The sequence below is a fragment of the Engystomops pustulosus genome, chromosome 4 (genome assembly GCF_040894005.1).
Source record: "Engystomops pustulosus chromosome 4, aEngPut4.maternal, whole genome shotgun sequence".
Lineage (NCBI taxonomy): Eukaryota > Metazoa > Chordata > Amphibia > Anura > Leptodactylidae > Engystomops > Engystomops pustulosus.
Genome location: NC_092414.1, coordinates 167290751 through 167296750, shown reverse-complemented (window position 1 = coordinate 167296750; position 6000 = coordinate 167290751). Strand labels below are relative to the sequence as shown.

The 6000-nt window shown below is 39.2% G+C and overlaps 1 protein-coding gene across 4 annotated transcripts in view; it reads left to right on the top strand.

Annotated features, from left to right (window-relative positions):
• Positions 1-1281: 1281 nt before the first annotated feature.
• ACAN (aggrecan) overlaps positions 1282-6000 on the top strand; it is an 80937-nt gene continuing 76218 nt past the window's right edge. For all 4 annotated transcript variants that reach the window (XM_072148512.1, XM_072148510.1, XM_072148511.1 and 1 more), the window contains exon 1: positions 1282-1695. The gene's annotated coding sequence lies outside the window, so the exon portion shown is untranslated. The remainder of the gene's footprint in view (positions 1696-6000) is intronic.

Genomic DNA, 6000 nt, shown 5'->3' with positions numbered 1-6000 from the left:
CCAGTTGTGGTAAGAACCATCTTTTATTTCCTCTTTGCAAGGTATTTTTTGGATGGTATGGTGCATGGCACAGTGATTTGCAGGTACGTGGTATCCCCATTGTTTGATCCACAACCGTTGGGGGTTGTGGTGATCAGTATAGTCGCCTAGGTCGGCGTCTATAGTACGGATTGTTGTTGTTGTTTTTAGAATTCACAACCTGTGACCTTTGTATATTTTAAGGTATATCTAATAAAAATATAAGTTTTAGTTCACAGCCATGCTGATAAATTTTGAATATTGAGTGAACCAGAGGCAAAAACGTCCTTGATTTTGGGCCATAATAATACATGCTTTGTGTTTTATATTTATTAAAGACTTAGCATTGAATCTTAACCCCATATCCCCCTTTGAAATTGTCTCCCTTTTTGTAATTTTTATGTCAGATGTCTTATAGTAGATAAATTACCAGTTTCCACCCGTTACAAAGAAAGAAAATACTCTTCTTTTAATTTAATGTTCTTCTATTTAACTATTTCTTGTGTATCTCACATTACATTTTCCCTTTACACTTACAGTACAAGATCTACGGCTTTGAGTGACATCATGCTTATACTGGGATTTGGTTTCCATATAAAGTTATAGAGATGTATTGTCTAATGTTTATTGTAATACAGTAATCTTCTATTGTGGAGATGGAAACACCATGAACTCTCCATCTAATAATAATAATGAATATTCTTAGTATATGTCTATATTATATACCTTACTGCCTATGTGCTGCATTCTCGGGTTGAATAAAGTATCTTAAAAAGCCACCAACTACTAGTAAAGTATAAAACATAAAATAAAAGTTGCTTAAATCATTCAGAAATGTGCTGAACAATTTATTATAAATTAGACATATATGAGACAAGTATCTATCAGTAGTGTAACATCCTTTAGTTACTCGCACGTAGCAGTACTAAGTTTGTCAGATGTTTCTTAGCTAAGTTTGTGATTTTGCCGTGGTGATAACATAGACTTGGACAGAACCTATATAGAGTGCATCATCTACAAATGTACTGCCTTGGGCTCAGTGAACAAATTCAGCACTGCTACATGTGTATGCTAAATGAATTAGAAGTGTATGATCTCCTGATATAGCTTCATTTTACTGCAGGTTGTGTCTACTATATATATAACCTTCCTAAGGATGGGACACCCCAAGGGGCAGAGGCTTGTCCCACTGGTCTAAAACGCCCCTACGCCTTTTTTTGAAACCCCTCTGTATCCAGCCTGCTGCCCCTGGACTTGTGCCTACCTTAGCAGGAGGGACCAGCAGACTTAGTAAGCAGCAGGCATTTCCAGGAGTTATCTGGGGAGAAAAAAAGTTGACAGGAGGAGTCTGGAAGTCAGTGCCTGCTAAACTTGGTCTCATTGTGAAAAAAAATTCTTTCCTTCAAACTCACTTACAATACACTACAGCCCTGCTGCTTCTCCTGCTGCTGCCTCCACTGCCTGCAAAGGACCTGACATAGAATATACCGTAAAGGGGGATTGCACCTATCAAAGGTTGAAGGCTGGGAAACATCTGGAGGCTGACGAAGAAAATATCCTTAAGAAGACAACTATTCTCCTCAAAGAAACAAGACTCCAATAAGAAACCTAACAAGACTAAGTTTTCTGCCAGGTGTATGGGACATAGATACTCAATACTGCACTGAACTTGTAAAGGTAACGCACATTTTTATTGTTTTTGTATTAACACCAATTTATGTATATGTCATTCATTTATATATCTACATGTGTTTGTAAATATATAATTATGTACACGTGATATTACAGGAAAAATGAATGAAGTGCAGGATGTAATAGAAGTTAGATGGCACTTTATACAATTGGTACACTAGGTGTAAGGCAAAGGCTGCATAGTGAGAGAAGTTTGCTCTTCAGTCACCTAAAACTGTAGATTAATCTCTAAAAAAAAAAAAAAGTGGCAAATGAGCATCACAATACATTGGATCATGGCAGAATTTTTCTATTTAAAAGGTCTTCAAATCCCTTGTGACTTTAGCTCCCATAGAGAGGGTCATAGAAGAAAGTTTTACATTGGACAGACCAATACAGGCAGTCCCAGGGTTAAGTACAAGATAGGTTCTTTACGTTTGTTCTTAAGTTGAATTTGTATGCTAGTCAGAACAGGTATATTTTATAATTGTAAATCCAGACAAAAAAATTTTTTGTCCCTCTGACAATTGGATTTTTATAGTTTTGTGCTGTCATGGGGACAATAAAACTTCATTACATACACCTTACAGCTGATCATTGAAGCCTGGGACTAAAGTAACATCCAAAGATCATCACCAGTCCCAGGAGGCAGAGAGGTCCAACTGTAACTAGGGGTCTTCTTTAAGTCGAGTGTCCTTAAGTCAGGGACCGCCTGTATTTGGTTTTACACAGGACTGCAGAAAAACCAACAGCACAATGTCCACTGATATATGAATCAGGATGTCCATAGGGAACAGTGCCCAAGTATATTAACACATTCAAATCTGCTACATCTGTATGGTATAGCCAACTGTATAAAGTTATATAAAAGTTATATAACTCTGACAATTAACTTTCTTTATGATAAGATGTGCTGAGTGCAATCTCACCTAAAATCCACAAGTGGAGCCCTTGGACCATATCCCTCTGCTGGATCATTCAATGATGACAGCCTTTCCTAGAACGTCAGAAGAAGTTCCGAATAACTAATATCCTGAGCTTTTTTATATTATCAGTGTAGGTTATGTAGTGTAAGTTATAGTCTTCTCAGTTGTAACATTATGGCTCATACTTATTAAAGCCCCTGCGCTTAATTTCAGTGCAAACTGCTTGCACATGTATATATAAACTGTCTGCAAGACAAAATTCTGCACTGAAGGGGGTGTTCCAGTGCACCTCATTTATCATGCAGTGTCCGACAGAATTGTGCTGCATGCTTTATGTTAAAGGTGCACCACAAAAAGTTGGTGCCATCTGCTGGAGCAGTACAGGGAGCGGCAGATTCATGGAGAACACGCGTCGCAATTCATGACTCATCCTGCACAGTTTACACTAGTTTAAATAAATGTGGGCAAGTATAAGCAAAATTAGGTTTCCATATTATTAGTCCCTAAAGCAATGTACAGTAATTCCTTATGCTGATATAATACAGTACATCCAGGTATGCATTGGGACACCATGGTCTGTTATCACATGGTGGTATTCTGGTCAGTATTTAACATCAGGATTTGTAAGACAAAACAAGGAGAGTATAATGGAAAGATTTCTAGATCTTCTGTGTTTAGTTTATTGTTCAGGTGTTTGCATCCAAATACTGATGCAAAATACTGATCAGAATACTGTCATGTGAAACTACATCTGATAGAAGCTCTACTTTTCCCTTGTGGCCCCTCTAATTCAATTCTGCTATCAGACTGATTAAGAAAGCTCTGTGTAGTGCTGCATAATCTGTGTGTGCTATATAAATAAAGGAATTATTATTTTTAATTATTATTAGTTTCACATGACAGTATTCTGCTCAGTATTTTGCATCAGTATTTGGAAGCCAAAACCAGAAATGGAACCTAAGCACAGCAGATTGAGACATCTTTGCATTATCCAGAAGTTTAGCTAACACAGATCTAGACATTTGGCCCATAGACTACAGATGAAAGGAGACAGGGAGAGTCATCAGATCACACTACATCATTCCTAAAGACAGAAATAGGGGTTTATAGCGGAAAGCCAAAGAGCTGACTATTGGCTGGCCTGAACATAAATCTCTATTCAAGGTGAAGGGAGGAGAGGGGACGTACAGGAAAGCTGCTAACATACTTATGACTGCTCTGTCTGTCAAACTTTCCACTTTCTTCCCTTAAACCACTATATTAAGGTTTCCTGTATTACCGGCATTCCAGCTGAGGCTGAATAAGTTCACCAGTGACTACTCAATGTGGGCATTTCATATGGAAAATAGAGGAGTTGGGTTATTTTAAGATGATATGGAAATAGAGGCGGAAAAAGAAGAAAATAAATATTGAGGGATTTCTGTACTGTGTAAAGGAGAACATTTGTCATCAGGTTAGTGAAGGAACACAGGTAAGGAGTGTGCAAAGAGGAACGGATACTCCTAGCAAGGAAAACACACTCACATTGTATATTTATATAGCTAGCATTGCTTCTATCAGGACCATGGAGACCTAGGTTGTAAAGATGAATGATGAAAAGATGGATGGATAGATAGATAGATAGATAGACAGAGAGATATCCTATTGGGCTTTGACATTGCAGTCCTATATTGTTGCCACAATGGGGCAAATTTACTTACCCGGCCCATTCGCGATCCAGCGGCGCTTTCTCTGCTCTGGATTCGGGTCCGGACCGGATTTAAGAAGGTAGTTCTTACGCCGTCTACCAGGTGGCGCTGCTGCGCTGAAAGTCATCTCATCGCGCCGGAATGCACCACCTCGGACCAGGTGAAGGTAAGCGCTCCCCAAGCAACACTTTTTCGTTTTTTAAATGCGGCGGTTTTTCTGAATACGTCGGGTTTTCGTTCGGCCAGGCCCCCCGATTTCCGTCGCGCGCATGCCGGCGCCGATGCGCCACAATCCGATCGCGTGCGCCACAATCCCGGGGCAATTCAGGTACAATCGGCGCAAATCAGAAATATTCGGGTAACACGTCGGGAAAACGTGAATCGCGCCCTTAGTAAATGACCCCCAATGTGTTAAAGTTCTCCCCCTACAGGGCAGTGCAAGAGTAGCATTGCTAAAACATTATCAGTGCAAGTAAAAAGTAGCAGCTAACGTTTTTTTGACCTTAAGATATTACATTTTAACCTTTAAAAAAGGATATATAAAAAATTACATGTAAAATGGTCAATATTAGACACTTTCATAAAGCATATTTTGTAGCGTTCTGAGCCCTGAGGATCAACAAGGTATTGAAATCTGTATACTAAACCTAGCATGGAACTCAAAAAGCGTCACCTTTACACAAGTAATGCATCTTCCCCTCTAAATGCTGACATTTCTGATAGCATATTGTGATGGATTATCTGTGCATACATGAGAATAGACCTGTCACACAGCTTGCAATCTATGTAAAGTATTACATATGTAGTATGTAGCATCACAATGTAACATACAGATAAGATGGATACATGATGAGGGAAAGCCAAAAATGAATCCACAGTGTGACTTTTCTTCATATTACTACATAATACTAATGTATGATCTCATTCTCTATACCTGACATACCATCCCACATGTGTTCATTTAAATGTAGCCCTTCCCTCTATTACGTTTTTTTTTACCTATGTGCAGGAGTTTTTTTTTGGTTACCACAAGATGACGCCAGGCCCACTCCCTAGTTCTCCTCCCCCATCCTCTTCCCTACTAAACAAACCAGTCTCTGTGTCTCCAATGTCCAACTTCTCACCAGTAACAAAAGCTGTGTTCATCTCGCCTCTAGGACCACATAGCGTGCCAGCACTCGGCTACTGAGGGCCCATACAAGCCAAGAAAAGTAAAGCTTGTTTAAATGTGAGAAAGGGCGAGAGAGAGACAAGGACAGAGAAAATCACAGGCAGAAATGTGACCGTTATAAGGGGGAGGGAATGGGTTCATTGGAGCAGCGGAAACCTTACAAGTTTACTTTTCAGTAATCACTGACTGCTTGTGAGAGACAGAACAGCCTGTCTGTGTATGACTCCTTCTCCGTCGCCTTCAATGGGCTTACAGTACTAGCCGAGGAAGTTTTTTTCCATCCTATGAATGCATTTATTTGATGATGAATCCGTGTCACATATGCGTCAATTTATTTGCTACAGATTCGCTTATTTTCTTTTTCGTCGTATGTTTTCTAATAATGTTTGGGTCAGGCTTATACATCAATCATCTGCTATCATTGCCAATTAACTTCCTAAAATAAAACTCTTTTTTAATGTGCGGTTGGGAGGCTCCATCACTGAACAATGTTTCATATGGAAAATCAATATTATCTATTGAGATT